The sequence below is a fragment of the Ricinus communis genome, chromosome 3 (assembly GCF_019578655.1).
Source record: "Ricinus communis isolate WT05 ecotype wild-type chromosome 3, ASM1957865v1, whole genome shotgun sequence".
NCBI lineage: Eukaryota > Viridiplantae > Streptophyta > Magnoliopsida > Malpighiales > Euphorbiaceae > Ricinus > Ricinus communis.
In genome coordinates, this window is record NC_063258.1 from 3658727 (window position 1) to 3679047 (window position 20321).

At 33.8% G+C, this 20321-nt stretch overlaps 1 long non-coding RNA gene and 1 pseudogene across 1 annotated transcript; one reads left to right on the forward strand and one right to left on the reverse strand.

Annotated features, from left to right (window-relative positions):
• Positions 1-1186: 1186 nt before the first annotated feature.
• On the reverse strand, positions 1187-9286 carry LOC8262650 (annotated as a pseudogene).
• Positions 1915-3077, forward strand: LOC125369475. Its single transcript, XR_007215174.1, has 2 exons — positions 1915-2053; positions 2151-3077. It is a non-coding gene; the product is annotated as an uncharacterized LOC125369475 (long non-coding RNA).
• Positions 9287-20321: the final 11035 nt, after the last annotated feature.

Genomic DNA, 20321 nt, shown 5'->3' on the forward strand with positions numbered 1-20321 from the left:
ATGGTCACCACCAAATTTCTTTTTTCTTTTTCCCTTTCTCTTCACACACTAGTTTACAAGTGTATTACAAGATCAAATTAAAAAAAAAAAAAAAAGGAAAAAATTCACCTAATTTGACTTCAAAATCAAGCAAGGTAGTTGGGCAATCTTTATTGATTCACTGCACTTCACTATTAGGGAAGAAGGCTCAATTGGCACCCCTCAAGCGCATGCATGATTTATGAAAGGAACAGTATCATCCAAAGGTTTGATGATTGATGAATATCTCAATTTGAATTAAATTCTAAATTTAAATTTTATTTATGTTATTTGATTAATAAAAAAGATTAACATTATTATTTAGTTTAATTATGAATTTTATATTTTTTTTATAATTTTAAAAAATTATTTATATTTTAAATTTTTAATAATAAATTTTATTTATATTTATTATAATAAAAAGTATAATTTAAAAATTAATTGTAGATAATTATGAATTAATAAAATAATTTATTTTAGATTTAAAAACGATCAAAAATTCACTATATATATGTATTCATTTACACATTTTGTATATATAAGTGTAATAAATTTTTATTAATTTACTAATTTTTATATTATAAAAAATAATTTATTAAGTCATTTTATTTATTATAAAATTATTTTAAAAAATAAAAATTTAATAATTTAATTAATAATTAGAGCTTGTTATTTTGATGTATGTTTGCAAGGCAAAGTGAGAATTTGTTGTCCTCACTGGGGGGTGAGTAGAAACTGTTAGGAAGTGGGTGGCTGAGGATAGCTGTCAACAGTTGCCCAATCGCCATAAAGCATTAACCATTGCACTTTGCCGACACTCTAAGTCTTAACATTTTATATTTACATTATATCATATATCCTGCTTTTCCCACCTTTTTCCTGTTTTTCTTTTATTATTATTATTATTTAATAAGCTAATTGGTTCATCAATCACATACCAACAAGAACACTTGCTACCTCAAGTAGCAAATCACCAAACTTATAGAAAATATATTAATTAAGCATCTGATTATGAACTGTACAAAATACGTTAATTATTTTACAAATTTTGTTCTTTTGTTTATTATGGGTTGAATAACGCATGCAACAAACGTACAAAACAATGAAATAAAATACTGATGAATAATACAGAAGCGGACAAGACACCAAAACAGACCGAATAGCTCTCTGCACTGAAGTATTAAAGCATTTTATCAATAAAATCTTTTTGTATCCACCGACACTTAAAAAGAAAAGACCATTTGTTGACTATAGCAAGGCACTAAACTTCCACTCCAACTAAGGGCCTATCTGTAATGGCATGCAGTACCTAATGTCCTCTCTGAATTATTTCCTACGGGCCTTTTTCTTCCAATTAGCCCTTACAAATGACAAAGACAGAAAAATTTGTAAACTTCCTCCTCTTCCAACCATTAACAGAATGAAAAATCATTTTAAATGCCTGCCCATATTATGATACATGTCCCCCTCTGCTCTACAGATGCTGCCTGTAATTCTGTAATAAGATGGAAAAGGCATCTTATTACGTGAGACTCAGCGACAGTTGCATTACATGAGACCAATCATTTTAGTCTAGTTGCCCAGTCCAGCTGCCAGCAGCTTGCTTTTACAAGGACCAAAAGGATGACATTCTCCATCCAGATGAGACCCACTAGAATTGCTGTGCCATTGCAGCCACCATATTTTCTTCAACTCCAAAGCTCAGGGAATTATTCATGGCTGCCATAGATATATAGCAATGTATAGTCTTACTTCTAGTTTTCAAGGCAACAGCTTCACTGTTTCAACAAGGAAAAATTGTTCCAGAATGTTGACAGCTCTGTGATTGGCAGAATGTTAGAAAACAATCGAGCATGGCAAGAAATAATCCTCCAGCAGCTTTGATGAAGATGGTATGCAGGGCAAAGAAGATGACGATCAGTATGTGAAGTTGGTGGATTCAGAAGCAAAGCTCAAAATACGGATTGCATAGCTGATAAACTACCCTACCGAGATTAGCACCACTATCACATCTCCACTATCTTATCTGCATGGGGTAAGTAAATGATTTTCAGAATCTTCTTTTATTTGGTGGTGCCTCTTTCTTCTAAAGGTCTTAAACATGAAACTGAAGTCTAGTCATTCATTTCCAGTTATATTTACAGATTTTCTCCCAATGGTTGTAGACCACTAATATCGGCAATAAGTTCTGCAATTTTACCATCGTATCAGTCTCATATATAGAGGGAATTAAATGGATACTCCACCTACATTTATTTCCTAACAAAGAGAAGTTTGCAGAGGTGAAGAGCTTGCAACGGATAACCGTTCACAATAAGAAAATTAGCCAAATTTAGTAGCTTCTTTTGAAGTTAGCTAGTAAACTCAAGCACTGTGTCTGTAAGAGGAGCATATAGATGCATAATGTAATTAAAATATATGTATATATACATAGAGAGAGAGAGAGAGATAGATGGAATGAAGCCCCACATGGCAGCGTACCTTCTCCCTTGAGGCGTCATAATGCCAGTCCGATAATATCTCAAGGCTTGTTTGGTATATAAGGATAAGCAGCCCAGTGAACAAAGACCACAAAGACAAGTATCCAAATGAATTCAGCAGCAGAGACAGTTCTAAGTGGTCCATCAACCAGAACAGAAAAGGTCCACAAGGGGAAGCCTGGAGTTTTGCTTCTAACACTGAACACAAACAATTCATATAAAAAGTGAAACAAATCATGAGAAACAGCAAGTCATGCGACTATGAAAGTTGGGCCACTGTATAAGAAAGCAAAGCATACCACAGACAATACAGCGGTCGAACTAAATAATGCAACATAATATTAATGAAGAAATAGTAAACCAGTTTCACCACCAGAAAGTTGCACTAGTAGAAGCAATGTTATAAGTTGAGGAGATCTAATTCAAAGTCCTCAACCTCAACTATTGGGTTTGGTTTGCTTGACTGGCATTTCTGTTAATTTCTAAGGTGGAGACACTGCTTGTTACAGTAAAGTTCAAAAGAAGTCTTCACTATTCAGTTGATTGATTAAATGAAGTCAAGTTTCCAAGAGTAAAGTATATTTCTAGCCTTTCTATCAAGAAAAAGAAAAATTTACATTGGTTTCCCTAACAATATGTTCTAAAAAAAATATTAAACCCTTAATTTTTGGGTGCACTGATTAGCTGGCGTGGTTTTTGAACCTAAAATAAGATGTTCAAAATGTTCAACATCATCCAAATGATGAATTATGAACATCTTAGCTTCATAATCGCTTTAAAAATTATACATGTGTGATATGTGAACATGTACATAATATGTGGCCATTGCAGGTGAAGCATATTCACACACAAAACTGGAGGCAAGAGCTGATGCATTATACTATAACTACAGTAACGGCATCCTGTTTCACTCAGACATTACATTACATAACTATAGACTCACATACATACTATACAATCATCCACATATTTATGATAATACTAAGTTGATGATATTAAATGGGGAGATATTACAGTTCAAAGCTATGGCTGTGGAAATGGAAAACCGGGTCACAAGATCCCTCCTTAAATTCTGAGACCTGATTTCTCTAGCAACACTTGGCTCAAAACCTGGAGGACCGCATATAATTACACCTACATCAACATAGCCCCAATGCCTCGATACAGATCCAAATATTTCTGCAATTTGAAAAATAAAAGCCAATAAAAAAAAGTAGCATTTTATAGTAAAAATGGCAAAAATTCAGGCTTAATGTTACAAACTAAGAAGTAAGGTTCATGCGAGTAGTTAGAGAGAGAAAAAGAGTACAGTTGCCCTCATTTAGAGAGCAAGTAAAATCCACCATTGCGACGTGGATTTCATCCCTATAATGCACGGAGAAACATATCATTACTCAAAAAAAAAAAAAAAAAATACCCAGGAGCTTATTCTCTCATTCAAGAAGGCATTATAGATGTGCCAATTAAGGGGCACATATATGATTTGCAGATGATAGATGTTGAAATAAGCCAAAGAATGGACTAGTTAGTTCAAGAATACAATATAAATAAAACTCAATAACTCCTAACTCTTTCCCAAGTTTGTCCTGTCATGTCCTTTTGCAATGACATTGACTTTCATTCTTTACCTTACATACAAAGCAATAACATCAGTAACAATTTGAAAAAATAAAGAAGTTAAGCATCTATTATGATGATGATATATGCCATGACTAGATAGTCCACTTTTCTTTCACCAACAACATAGGTAGATGACAAACAGATTCATGCACACATTAAAAAAAAAAAATCCTTTCTTCCATATATTAAAAGTAAAAATCTCAAATGGCCATACCTCTGAAGTCTGGTCTTGAACCGTATTGTATGATGATAGAACCTGCATGGTTTTGCTCAAGCAAATTCACAATTTTAGTACTCTGCCCCTTGAGAACCTTTCCCATTTTCCCTGTTTTCCTGCAGAGCCAAATTTCTCCTTTCCCACACATGCCACAAACCAACCATACAACCCCCAAAAATAAAAACACTTGCAACCATACGTACTATAAACAGAAGTCCTTTGTACCACCATAATTGTATGTTATATTGGTTTACATAGTACACATCCATTAATCCCCATAAAATAACAAAGCCCACTGTAGATAACATAACGTAAAGTCCGAACCACATGTTATCACCTGTCCCGACCAAAACTGACATGCCCTGTCCCTTGGATGAAGTGAAGATACAAGAATTTGTGGCCTTGTGAATTGTTCCCTCTTCCTGCATTAATCATTCAAATGCAGCAATCTGTTTCAGAAAATGAAAGCAACAACCTATGGATGTACCATAAGCACTAAAATACAATTGTACCCACCAATTGGAGATCTGTTTGCCGAGTAACATAAATATGAATCTCCAAATTAAGTTTGTGAGAGAAATATGGACAAATTGACTCCATGTCAATAGTCGACAGAAGAAGAAGCTCATCTGATTTTCTCACAGCCCAAGTTACCAAAATCCTTTTTGGTAAACAGGGTCTTCCTTCATTAATTCGATGGAGAATATCACTGAGGATTTTGCAAGGAAAGGTGAAATTCCTATGCCACCTGCTACTAAAATGAGGCTCTCATACCTAAGAGGAAAGATGGTCAAATCTAAATAATCATCAGTAGATAGAGAAACACAAAATTTACATATAGTAAATGCATCTAATCAAATTTCCAGAATCTTTTTGGTTCAAATGTAATCTTTACTAACTTCTACATCATTTTTTGTTGAACTACTCTTGAATGAAATTATATTATGACCATAATAAAATGAATTATCAAGTTGTAAGTTACAGAATCACCACAACTGCAAAAAGTATCATTGAATCATCGATTTCTTAAGGCAGTCATTAAACCAATGTCATCATTACTGAATAGACATGCATGTGATTTTCAGGATACATACATCAAGTGGTAAGGTACTGCATGCCCATATGGCCCCTCAACAGAAACTGTTATCTTTGAATGTGGTTTGGGAGGTTGATCCTGCAGTTCTGCTACTTCTGCCTCAGATATGTTCATGATACTTCCTCTAAGCTCTTTATGAGAACAGATAGATGATATTTCCCATCCAAAGGACTGGATGAAACACTGAAAGGATGCCATTGCAGCCATGATAACTGCTGAATTTGAAGAAACACAAAACTAAGGGCATTGTAATGCAGATATGCATTGTCAAAGAGGAAACTGAGATGCATGTTGTAACAGAAGGTAAGCAAGAACACAAAACACAAGTTAAGAACTTTCATTACTTCCTGGTTTTGAAAGGCACTTTGCTGAAATGACATTCACAGTTCTTCGTGATTGGCAAAATCTCAAAAACCGATCAAGCATGAAAAGAAATATTCCACCAGCAGCTTTGCCGACAACGAAATCGCTAACATGGAATGCTAAGAACAGGATAAAGACCACATATAGTTGATGGGTGTAAAAGAACAATTCGAAGTTCCACGTTCTCACTCCAGGAAGTGCTGTCACCCACATACAAAATCCAGCTACAAGGCTGATAACACCTGCGAGATTGGAAAAACCAACATCTTCCCGTTCCAATATCTACATGAAACAGTACATGATTGTATTTTAAAAATTTAAGAAATTAAAGAGAGAAAGAGAAAGAGAGAAAAAGAACAAAAAAATTGAAACCGCACATTTAGATGAAAATAATTAATCTAACTAATTCTTGCAAATTTTTTTCGAAAATAAGGATGAAACAGATAAACAAAACGATAATAATAAAATATTGACAATTAATCAAAAGTTAGAGTTGTCTCCTAATCTCTTTGTAGAATGGTTCCCTGCTTATAGTTTAGACCATACAAAGGGTTCCGTAAAGTTATATATCATGCAACTAAACATATATGCACATATGAATAATGATAAATATGCAGGACCTGATATAGATCTGTGAATGCCATGCTTATTGACTAATGGAGCCATGTCTTCCAAGAGCTTCTCCTTAAAATATCACAAACAGACTGCGCCAATCATAAGCTTATTTAAGATGGAATGTTCATAAAGTTAAAATCCTTTGGTTGCCAAGCATGTGCAAGAACACCAAAAATATACTACTTCAAAGACTAAGAAGACAAGAAAAGTATCTAGATGAATTCATATTTGGACTGCATTGTGAAGAACCAACTAGCCCTAATCTTTAATCAGCATTTAAATCAAGAACACAAGAAATAGGAAATCAAGAAGCACTACAAGGCAGCCAAAAGTGATAAAAGGAATTTCTCAGCCTCAATCTATTAGAGCCTCAAGATCCATAAACATATGGAGGAAGCAGTAACACCATGTAATCTGTTAGAACTTTCTGCATGTTCATGTCTTTTTGTTTTGCTTATCACATGCCTAAATATCCTTAAGAAGGCTGAATTTTCATAATAACATTTTCAAAAGCATTAAGATATGTCCAATCCCTAAACCAAATGTCCTTACCAAGCATAATTCAACTTAAAGAAAATGAAATTCCACCCAGAAAACCCCTAATCAATACTAAGTCATTCCAAACCTAACCAGGCTTCTAAAGTAGGTCCTAACTTTAATAGGAGAACTAAAGTAATAGCTTCCACAAAGAAAATAAAGTAGAATCAATATCTTTCTAACATAAAACTTAAGGTAATCAAGTTAGCACACTTGAACTTTGATAGCTGCAAAGTAGGAGATTAAGAAAAAATGTTGAAAAAAATCCTATCCTGAGTCTGTAATGGCTACAACAGCAAACATGTTAACATATTGAAGTTGCACAAATGAGTTTTTCAGCAAAGTAAAACACAAGTAAATCAGGAAACTAGAAATGGATATATGCAAGTGCTATGCACATACATTAAAAAAATGACATTGAAAAAATAAAGTATAAGGACTCACTCTGTAAAGGAGGTTGCCTTGCATTGTCCATGCAATTACAAAATATAGCCCATGGACAGTAAAAATCAGCATTGTTAAGTGCCCCAACCATATATGGTATCTCGTAGCATGCTCAAAAGGGATATCAATAAGACGGAGAAGAATCGATCCTCGTGCAATTGAAAGAAACAAAAATCCCAAGCAAAATATTCTGATAAAACCAAGTTGAAGTCCTGTCTCTTCTAGTAGCCAAATGCTGAAACATTTGAGTAGAAGAGATTGAAAGCCATAGCAGTATTCATGTAAAAAGAAATTAGTAAACTCATATCATGAAGTATCCGAAACAATAAAATATGGAAGCTCTGGTACCATTAAGAACTCATATTATAGTAAGTTGCCATCAATTGATATTTTTATGTTATTGAAACCTTGGTTGGTATTCTACATTCTAGCTCAAATTTTGACTGGAAGGACAATTTCAGTACCAACCAATATTTATGGAGAAGTTTTCTCTGAATAACTTTAGTGTCTCTTTTCTTTTTCTTGTTATTTTCTCTTAATAGAACAAAATATGCACAAACCCATGTAGAAAAGGATTTCTAAGAACAAAAGAATTTTGTATATACAAGAAAATTCACCAAAAGATTATAAAGAAAATAGAAATGACAACAACTATATATCTTTGGATGTGGAAAAATCATGATCCAAAAAAGAAAAAAGCAAAAAGTATTGTACCTTGCATCTTTAAAAGTTAAATGCAACTGAAAGACAACGCTGAGAATCTGACTGGTATAAGCATAAATAGCCCACACAATGTACACAATAAAAATGAAAATCCCAATGAACTCAGCAGCAGAAACAACCCCAAAGGGGCCATCAACAAGAAGAGGAAATGCCCACAGGCGGACACGAGGATTCCTTTAACTCTTTTTCCTATAAGCAAGAGTAGAGTTCATTATGTAATTAAAAAGGACTGGACTGGCACAAAGAAGATGCAATAGGCATATTGTATTCAATTGGGAGGTAGTAAGGTCAAGTAAAGAAAAGATAACAACTTGTCCAAATACAAAAGATGACATACTCAAGCTGGAAATCCTCTTCGCAAGAGACGATAAGATATGGAATGGCAGGAAATGCAATAAGAAGAATTGGTACACTCGAAAGCAGAAATATGCTTCCTGCAATTTCAAGTTTCCAACTTCAAGATAAACGAGAGCAATGAAAACATATATAAATAAAGAAGAAGAAGAAGAAGAAGAAGAAGGGATTAAACCTGCAAGACCGAATAAGTTACACTTGTGGCATGATTCCATTTCCCAATTCATTCATTGACAAATTCCGTAGGATAAAAAAAGATAAAAGCAAGCCATGAACTGAAAATAACCCACATTAGAATCTTGAGAACCCATTTGACTGATAATAGAAAGAGAGGTGTGTTCTTGATACCAGAACTAGAAAGAAGAGGTTCATTAGCAGAAAATTGGTCCATAAAGTAGAACGCTTGTTGCTCTCAAGTAGTTCAGTATGATATCTAAAGAAAGTGTAGTAATCTTGCACACAAGAAAACCAGAATAAAAGCAGAGAGCATAAAATCGGAAGCTATAGGTGGTAAGAAAAGAGTGACAAGTGAAAGCAATATGAAAGAAGATGGAGTAATGTAATCAATGTTTACCAGATATTGACATATATATACATAAGAAAGAAAGAAACCAGTTCGATAATGCAGTTGCATACTGGCCCGGGGTTAAGCGCCTCTGGGGTCCCTTCTCTCTCTCGTCTTCTTCCTGCTTTTGTGGTGTTTTTTATTTTCTTCTGTGCTCTTTGTTTATCGCTGGAGAGTGGGATTTGTGATCTTTCCCTGTCTCTAGACAGCATTTGGTGGGTCATTCTTCTTCGTAATCAATTGCACAGCTCAAGTTAGACCTATAAAATAGCACATGCACCACGTGTCACACCGTGGGTAAAGATTGGGATAAAACAAAACTCACTTGACACACGTTGTTAGCCCCATCTCTACTAAACAATTTTTGTCTCTTTCTTCTTTTTAGAAAAAATGCTTCTTTTGGCCTCATTATGCTATTTTGTTGGAATTACGGCACTGCCGTGCCTAAATGTAGCGGTATAATCCAATTTGAGCTGTTCAGCCGTATATTTGGTGACTAGCTACTTGCCATAATATGATTAGAGAAAAATGTTAGCATATTTTTTCTATTTTCAAAAAGCAAAAGCTAAACTGTCAAATACATATAAAATATAAAAAACTAAAATTATGTTTGAATGCTAAAAACTATAAGGAAAAGAAAGGGAATCCAAAGTTGTGTTTGAATGTCATTAAATTTTAAGAAATGAAAATATATTATATTTTTTTTATTTATAAATTTAAATAAATAGAAAAATTATGATATTTTTTTACTAATTTAAAACGTAATAAACATTTAAAATTTAGAATTGAAAATTATGATATTTTCAACCATTCAGTTTTATAAATATAAATTATATTTACGTACTTAATAATAACCAGTATTGAAAATAAATTTATATAAGTAAAATATTTAATTAGATTATTGAGAAGATTGTATAAATTAATCGAGTTTCGCAATTTCACAAGTGTAGAAAGGAATTTAGGATACTTTAGTGAACATCCGACTGAGGAGCCACCCTACGCATGGACTTTGAAATAAGAGGATCTCAGTGGAGATCCTCGGTACCAAGTTAATCTATCAAAGTAATTTATTTGGTATTCCTAGTGTGGAGAAATTGACACCTAAGTTAAAGCGAAAGGGACACAGGTAGTAAGAGGCTTAATGGGCATAAAAAATTTAAAAATATCTTAAAATTAATAAAAAATATTACTTTTACTGTATTTTAATTTTTATTTTTTTTTAAAAATTCTATTCTTTTAAAAAACGATGTAGTTGTTTTTTTAGTTATTCAATTAAAAATAAACAAATCATATTTTAGGAAAAAAGAGTTAAAAAAACCGTATTTTAAATATTATTACAATGAAAATGAAAAAAAAACTTTGACTCCGTAAATTTGATTAAAAAAATGGGTATTTTAGTTATTTTTTCGTAAAACTAATGACTTATATTTACATATTTAATAATATAGAATATTGAAAAAAAAATATCAATAATCGGTACAATAGTAGAAATTTACTTATGCTATTACATGATTATTTTATGTAGTTCGTATTTAAATAAAAATTATATATTATTATATATAAAATTTAATTTAAAATAATATTAGTATAGAATATAATTTTACTTTTATTTTTATGATATTTGTATTTATAACTATATTAGTCAATTATAAAAATCATATAGTATAATCTTGTGAAATTTTTATACGGACATAGATTATTAGAGATCTTGTTATTTATTTATTATTACTGTTATTTTTTTAATAGCACATACATATGTACTGACTGTAACAATTACTATATTTATTATAAATATTTTTTATTTAGATATAATAATCTTATATTTAAATAAGTCATTGATTTTTGCCACAACCATGATTAATATTTTAGGTCACATTTAAATCTTTTAAATATTTTATGAATATGCCACAAACAACATGACATGGCTTCATAAAATTCTTCCACGTAGAGTATCATGGTAAAAGTTGGCCTTCCACTTCAATAGTAAGACGAAGAACCATTAATTTAATCGAGTTCCAAGAATTACAGTAAGAAAATAGGACATATAAGTATCAATTCTATGAGTTTAGAATATATGGAATCTGACACCAATAGAAAGTAGTTTATAATACTGTAATTCTCCACACTCTGATAAATTATATATATAGATGTGCGTTGAAATAATATGATATTGCAGTGTTGGGCCTGTGTATGAAGAGAAATTATAGAAGTATATTAGCAATGACCTCTTCAGTGGAGAAATTAAACACTAAAGTAAAAGGATAATAGATGATATGGTAGAAATATAAAAATTATGATATTTTTTTTACTAATTTAAGACCTGACAGCATTTAAATCTCATCTAAGCATTTTAAATTTACAATTGAAAATTATGAAATTTTCAACCATTTCATTTTGTGTGGACACTTTAGTTTTTTATTAGTGTAAATTACATTTACATGCCTAATAATAAGTAGTACTAAAAACAAAATTACACTAGTAAAATATATAATTAGATTATTGAAAAGAGTCAATAAATTAATCGAGTTTTAAAATATCAGAAAGAAAACTGCTCACCAATGTATTAATTATGTGACACCGAGATAGATGCAAACCCACATGTATATAAGCTTATTTAGGATACTTCAATGAACATCTGACTGAGGAGCGATTCTACAGATGAGCCTTAAAATAACCTGATATTAGTGCTGGCCATGGGGTATCAATGTAACATATTAAACTATTTTAATTGTAACACCTTTTATAGAGATATTGGACACCTAGTTTAAAGGGAAAGGGCCCTGATGATAAGATTTTAAGGACATATCTGTTGAATTTGTAGAAGTGGCTTAGTGGGCATAACATTTATTGGCTTAGTTTTTATATTAGCGTAAATGACATTTGCATATTTAATAATATAGAATATTAAAAATAAATGTCAACCATTAGTAAAATAGTAGTAACTTATTTATGCTATTGCATGATTTTTTTTTGTTTACTTTGTATTCAAAATTTTTATTTTATATATTATATATAATTTAATTTATAAGAATATTAGTATAGAATATAAATTTTACTTATATCTTTATGATATTTCTATTTGCATATATTTTAGTCATTTATAAAAATCATATAATAAAACCTTGTGAAATTTTTAAATTTATTATGTGGTTAGGCAAATAAACATAAGAAGTATTGACCTAAGGGGCAATTAATCTCTATTTTGATCTTAACATCTAAATTGAACATTGCTAATCTTGTGTCTAAGTGTCTATATGACAGCAAATCAAAAGGAACCCATTCAAATAACAACAGCTTTAAGCTATCAAGGAAGTCTTATAAAAAGATCCAAAAAGTGCGACGGCGCTTTTCATATGACCAAAATTGTATAAGACGTTGAAAAGTTCATCTGACATCTTGCCAATTGCAATGCAATGCCTGGCAATCAAAGTGTCAAAGCTTCAAAAAGCGCGGGGCACTTCATAAGCGCGAGGGTGCTTCTGAGCGCAGACAAGGCAGGCGCGAGGGCGCCATCGTGGCACTAGGACAGTTTTTGCAATTAATGCGATGTTAGTAACCATTGAGATATCAACCACCCCGTTAGAGCCACGTGTCTAGAGCCATTGGAGCTCCAACGTCTCTTTTTAGAAAGCGTGAGCGAGCTTGGAAAGTGCGGGGGAGCTTTTTAGGACTTTAGGCAATTTTTTTTCAAGTCATCAATCTTGCAATTAATGAGCTTTAGACCCATTGAAACATATCTAAAAGGTTGGTATGAGTACAAATACCCCTCTTAAAGACTTAATAAGTAAGTATGTGATTTAAATATACCAAAACTCTTGTAAAATCATTTCTCAACTTTCTACACTCAATTTCTTTCTCTGTAAAGTGTATTAAGTTGAATCTCATTGTTCAACTAAAACTCTAAAGGGTTGTTATGTAAGTCTAGATATTTAAAACACAAAGAATTGGTTGTTGAGTAACCATTAATACTCAAGGGTTAAGGGACTTAGTGAGAGATTGGTTCATTAAGCAAACAAGTTTAGTGTTAGCCTTGAAAACACCAAGTTGTTTGGTGAACTTGTAAAACCCAATGGTTGTAATCTTAAATATTATAGTGGAATACTCAAGAGTGATCTTGAGGAGTGGATGTAGGGAGAATTGTTCCTAAACCACTATAAACCTTTGTGCCATCTTCTCTAATCCTAACTATTTTTAAATCATCTTTATTCTTTCTTAAAATCCTTGTGTCTTACCTAGTACTACTTAATTCTGCAATTTGAGGTTACTAATTCAACCCCTCTTCTTGGTTCCAAGGGACAACAAGTGGTATTATAGCTTGCTCACTCTTATCAAGCTTTATTGCGAGTGTAAAGATCATTATGACAACCAATGAATGAGCCCAACACCTCAAGCCATTTTTTGACGGATCCGATTATGCTTTTTGGAAATTTCGTATAGAATCTACTTGGATTCCTATGGCATTGAAGTATGGAACTATATGGTGAAGGAATGGAAAGCTCCCACTGAGACCAAGAATGGTGAAGAAAGAATTCTTTCTAGAGAAGAATAAATGGATGCCCATAAGAAGTATAACTATAAGAATAAGCAAGCAATGGCTATACTTGTGAGTTGCCTTTTTAGAGAAGAATGTGGGAGAATGCAACATTGTACTATGGCTCATCAAATTTGGACTACCTTGGAGAACTATCATGAAGGGACAAAGCAAGTTAATTCAAGGAATATCTAAATGTACGTCACCAAATATGAAATGTTCAAGATGAAGCTAAACGAGTCTGTCACCAACATGACAAATAGACTTCTCACCATCATCAACAACATGAGGAAGCTTGGAAAGTATTATGAGCTAGTAGATATTAACAATAAAATCCTGAGAAGTCTTATTCCTTTGGATAAATATGGTGCTATAAGTGGCTAGTATTAAAGAAGCAAATGAAAACCTATGGAAGATTCCTATGGATGTTCTCATAGGCAAGCTTCTAACCCATGAGATGTCCCTTATGAAGTATGAATTTGATAAAAATAGTGAGAAGAAGAAAGCTCTACCACTCAAGACTAGCACAAGAGCTCAAGAAGCAATTGATGTCCCAAGTGATGATGAAGATCAAGGGGAAGCACTAAGTAAGAATGATGATATGGCCTTCATCATCAAACATGTAAAAAGAATACTTGAAGCCAAAAGCAGAAGAAGCAACAAGCTTTCACAAGTAAGAAATCCTTCTCCAAATCAAGAATAAGCATGGACAAGAAAGAGGAAGTCACTTGCTACGAATGTGGAGTGCAAGGACATATAAAGCTGGATTGTCCCAAATATTTGAAGAGGAAAAAAGGAGACAAAGAAAAGAAAAAAGGCTTGAAAGTTACTTGAAGTGATGCATCCTCATCCTCTAATAATGAAAGTGAAAGAGAAGAAGAGACCAATCTTTATTTTATAGGAAACATGGAAGACTCCCATGAGGTACTTTCTACTTCTCATTCATGTAATTCTTCTTCTTCTTGTTCATCTTCTCATTCTTTTGGTGATGATGTGTCGGATGATAAGGATGAGCTTTTATAAAACATGCTTTTAAAACTAAATTTTTACAAAAAGAAATGCTCTAGTTTAGAGGAAGACCTTAAGGTTTCAAAGAAGAAAATTGCCTCCTTAAAAACTTCCAATGAGGATCTAAAGAAATCATTGGATGAAGTTTCTAATAAAAAACTTTTAAAAGAAAATAATTCTTTGAAAATTAAAGTTTAGGAGCTTAGTAACTATTTCAAACTTTCATAAAGGCAAAGCATCTTTTGATACACTAGTTGTATCTCAAAGACCTCCCCTTGTGAAATATGGATTTGGATTGAATGAAGCTTCATCATCCTCATCTCACAACACAATCTTTGTCAAGGCCACTTAACCACATGCATTTGAGAGAAACTCAAATGGAGTTTCAAAGAATCAAACACACACTAGATTTTCCATTCAAAAGAAAGAGAAAGGAACACATGTTTCAAAGGTTAAGCCAAAAGGAACAAAGCATGCATTCATGTATAAGAACACAAATATTAATAAATCTTATTCATACATATGTGAAAACAATCATATGAGGTCCATACATACATACATGCATGCATATATTTTACATTGCATAAATCATTTTCCTACCCGCCAGTCCTCGCCGAGGATAAAGAACTGCCTCCTCGTGGTACCAACCAACCGATGTACATGCTCGAACTAGTCTCTCTGAACCTGTATGGTTATTTGCATTATATGTCACCAACCTTTTAGGAAAGTGAAACATGAAAACACGGAGGAAAATGTTACTTACATCTATGCAAGTTCTTAGAATGAATTCCGGAGGGAGCCAATGTTCTGTGGCAAGCTGGTGCTCTATCACACCATGAGGGCGCCAAGATGAGACCATCAGATATACAGGGAATGTGACGCTCCTCAGAACCACGTCTGATGTGGCTAAAGGAGGTGCCTCAGAGGCAGCACCAGCAGAAGAGCCCGTGATATGGGAAGGCCTGAAATGTCAGGTAGACCGCCCTTTAGTCGACTCGCAAGCAGCGAGGGCATAGTGGATGAACTGTAAATAAAATGGTAAGAAAAGCATAATATAAAAGATGACGAATTCGAAGTAGATCATAAAAGGTACCTGAGCCATGATATCATCTTCAAAAGGCATAATCCCCAACGATTGAGGAATGAAGGAAGTGTAATCCATTCTCAGAGATCGGATGGTGAGATTCTTAGGCTCGTCGTACCCCGCTAAACACTCCACTAGTTCCTCCCCAACGAGGTCCACTTTCCAGGACATAGAGAGAGGATGAGACAAGGGAAGTAAAATGGAGGTCCATTTATTAACTAATTTATCATACTATTTAGCTTATAATTATTTTTTGGGTCCAAATAAGTAAAATGAAAACCCATATACCGTAAGCCTAAAATAATTAATATAATTAATTAATTAATTAATTAATTAGTTAATTGGTAATTAAAGGTAATAGTTTAGCACATTCGTAAAGAAAGTGGTGAGAGGAGTTATGTAGCAGTTATCCTCATTCTCTAAATAAAAAGAGATGATGTGCTTTATGGTACAAAAGACGAAACAACACTCTAAGAAAAGTAGAGCTTAAGACTCTCTATAAAAAGCAAAAGCAAGAAGCTGAGAAAAGGATCTCAGGATTCCAGCATCAACAATCAACAATTACACTGTAATATTCAAATACTCAAGCTTAAATTCTCTGCAAATATTTTAGTTTCCAGCAAATTATTTATTGATTTATTTCTTTAGATTTATTTCAAACACTCAGTTATTCATGTAAGCAAATTAAATACAAATCCTTCAGCTTATTTATTTGCAATCATTAACTGCTATTCATTTAAATCTTGTAGTGTTGCTTGAGGATCTAACAAATGTCAAGGGAGTTTAGGAGTTCATAAGAAAATCTGATTTAAAAGTCAATTCAATGCACATTAATTACAACAGTTTGTATATCTACACACGTGGCATGCTCATCATTATTTTTCACAAAACATATACAACTAATTATGTTAACTTATGATTAATAAAATTAATATATATATTTTTAATTTTATAAAAAATAATAAAACAAATTATAATATTTTTAAAAATATCCCATTGGTCAGTTTAATAGTAAACCACATAGAAAATAACTTAAGTATTGAAATTAATATTTACTAATATTATAACATTAAAAGAAATAATATTTAAGGCTTCAAATTCATATTTTTACCATTTTTGATAGTTTTTATTTCTTTGATAACTTCTCATAAAAATTTAAATAGATACAACGTTTATGTTCTTTTAGTTTACATATGTATTTTTTTCTCTATGTAATTAGTTTGAAGTTGCCTTTCTTCTTAGGTTTTTATTTTTATATTTTCAATCAATATATCCTTATTGTTGGGTTTTTATCTTTCAATAACAAATAAAAGAAATGCAATTATGTAATTAACCAATGAGAAATGGGTTAAATTGAGCACCGTACTGAATGGTGCCAAAAGCTTTAATATTCAAGTGCACAAGCCAAAGTAAATAAATAATCAAGCACAATCACACAAGAGACACCAAATTTACTTGGAAAACCCTCTCAACTTGGAGGATAAAAAACCACGGGGCACACCGGCAAACTTTCACTATAGCAACAAAATGGGTACAATTGTTCTTCTCAAGTTTTAGTCCTAAACTTAAGGTATATACTTGCTAATAAAGAGATAATACAAGAGGTAACATATTACGGAAAATATCCGCTTTAAACTCCAATTTCATCCAAACCCAAGCAAACCTTAGATTTAAGAAAACTAAGAAATACTCTTCTTACAAACTAGAAGAAACTCAATCAAGGCAATGGAATCAAATAGATCGCCTTTCTCTTCGTTTTCTTCGTCTTCACCACCTTCTATTTCTCTATCCTTCTCCTTCTCTCTCTCCTTCTCTCTCTGCGTCTTCCTCTCTGTCGCACCAAAAAAAATAGAGAAAGGAAAGGGATTTATTTGTTTTGCGATTTCTGGGCTGGATCCAACGTGGCCCAACACCAACAATCTCCCCCTCCAACCCACGGAGAGAGGCACGTCGATCTTCAAGTCATCACTTGGTATCCATGCCGACAAGCCGGCAACAAAGCTCAAGCTTGTTTCTCGGAACTATCTTCGTGAACATGTCTGACGGATTCTTATTGGTATGAATTTTCTTCAGCTTCATTTGTTGGTACTCTATAGCATCTCTCAACCAATAAAATCTCACATCAATGTGCTTAGTTCTAGAATGATACGTAGCATTCTTGCTCAAGTCTATGGCACTCTGGCTATCACAGAAAACAACTGCCTCTTCCTGTTGCATACCAAACTCCAGGAGCAATCTAGTCAACCACAATAGCTCTTTGTCAGCTTCAGTTGCTGCAATGTATTCTGCTTCTATAGTCGACAAAGCCACACATTTTTGCAGTTTGGATTGCCACGACACGGCTCCCCCTGTAAAAGTAAACACATAACCTGAAATAGACCTTCTGTGATCCAGATCACTAGCCATATTAACATTTGTATAGACTTCTAGCACATATTCACATTTTTCAAAACTCAAACACAACTTAGAAGTGCCTCTTAAGTATCTAAGGATCCATTTCACTGCTTCCCAATGTTGTTTTCCGGGATTAAAGAGAAATCTGCTTACTACACTAACTGCATGAGTTATATCTGGCCTGGTGCAAACCATCATATACATCAAACTCCCTATTGCTGAGGAGTATGGCACACTTGACATTTCATCCTTTTCTTTCTCTGTAAATGGACACGGTTTCTAGCTCAATTTCAAATGGCTAGGAAATGGACAACTTACTTCCTTTGCTCCTTTCATGTTGAATCTCTCAAGCACCCTTTCAATGTACTTCTCCTGTGACAACCAAAGTCTCTTGGCCTCTCTGTCACGGGTAATCTGCATGCCCAATATCTTACGCGCTTGGCCCATGTCCTTCATGCCAAATGACTTGGACATCTCCTTCTTCAATATGGCTATCATTTGAGCATCTTGTCCTGCAATCAACATATCATCAACATAAAGTAAAAGGAATAGAAATTTTTCATTAGCAAATATTTTGAAGTAAACACATGGATCTACCTTGGTTCTCTGGTACTCATGACTCATCATGAAAGAGTCGAACTTCTTGTACCACTGTCTCAGAGCCTGTTTCAATCCATACAGACTCTTCTTCAATTTGAAACCATGTTCTCTTTTCCTTTTACTTCAAATCCCTCTAGTTACACCATATAGATTTCTTCCTCCAAGTCACCATGAAGGAATGCAGTTTTCACGTCAAGTTGTTGAAGCTCAAGGTCCAAACCAGCTACTAGACCTAACACTATACGGATGGAAGTCATCTTCACCACTGGTGAGAAATCTCTTCAAAGTCGATACCTTGCTTTTGCCTAAAACCCTTCACTACTAATCAGGCTTTGTACTTCATAAGCTCTCCATTTCCATCTCTCTTTAGCTTGAACACCCATTTGTTCCTCAATGTCTTTCGGCCCTTAGGAAGCTCCACTAGCTCATATGTTCTATTTTCTTACAATGACTGCATCTCGTCCTTCATTGCATCATGCCACTTAGCCTTTTCTTTATGAGCTTGTGCCTCCTGAAAACTATCTGGGTCTCCTTCTTCCGTCAATAAGATATACTCTGAAGAAGGGTATCTTTTAGAAGGTTGGTGCTCTCTTTTAGACCTTCTTACTTGGAGCTCTTCTGGCTCCCCTTGATGATGTTGCTCCCCCTGCTCAGGAGCATCATAAACGACCTCATCATCATCATCACTACCAATCATGTCAGAGGTTTCCTCAGTGGCTTCTTCATTATGTTCATCTTCATCTGCTGTTGCTGGTTGTCCAAGTGAAGGAACTGGTGTGAGTTCTATGGACTCACCAACTCTCTCTGACTTCTTGTCAATTTTCTGATCTATCCCTGTTTGGCTTTCATAGAATACAATATCTCTGCACCTGATAATTTTCTTCTTTTCTGGGTCCCATAACCTGTATCCAAATTCCTCGTTTCCATACCCAAGGAAAATACATGGAGTTGCTTTGTCATCTAACTTGGATCTGTGCTCTTTTGGAATGTGCACATATGTTTTGCATCCAAACACCCTTAGATGAGAGTATGTCACATTCTTCTTGGACCATACTCTTTCTGGTATCTCAAACTTCAAATGAACAGATGGTGACCTGTTTATGAGGTAGCAAGCAGTGCGAGCTGCTTCTCCCCAAAACTGTTTCAGCAACTTTGCCATCTTCAGCATGCATTTGACCTTCTCTACAATGGTGCGATTCGTTCTCTCAGCTACACCATTGTGTTGTGGGGTTCCAGGTACTGTCTTCTCATGTCGGATCCCATATTATGCACAATATGTTTTGAACTCCTTGGAGGTACACTCTCCCCCGTTGTCAGAACAGAGGCATTTTAACTTTTTTGTCTGTCTCTCTTTCTACCATGACATGAAACTTTTGAAAACATTTGAGCACCTGGTCCTTCGTTCTCAGAAAATAAACCCACACCTTCCTAGATGTATCATCAATAAAGGTCAGAAAATATCGATTTCCACCCAAAGACTCCACCTCAAAGGGACCACACACATCAGACTAAACCAAATCCAGCACCTTATGTTTTCTTTCTGATGTTTGACTAAAAGAGACTTGATGTTGCTTACCAAATAGGCAATAGTCGCATGGATCTAGAACCTCATCTTTGGTCGAGGGGATGTGTGACTTCCTCGCCAAGATTTGTAATCCTTTCTCACTCATGT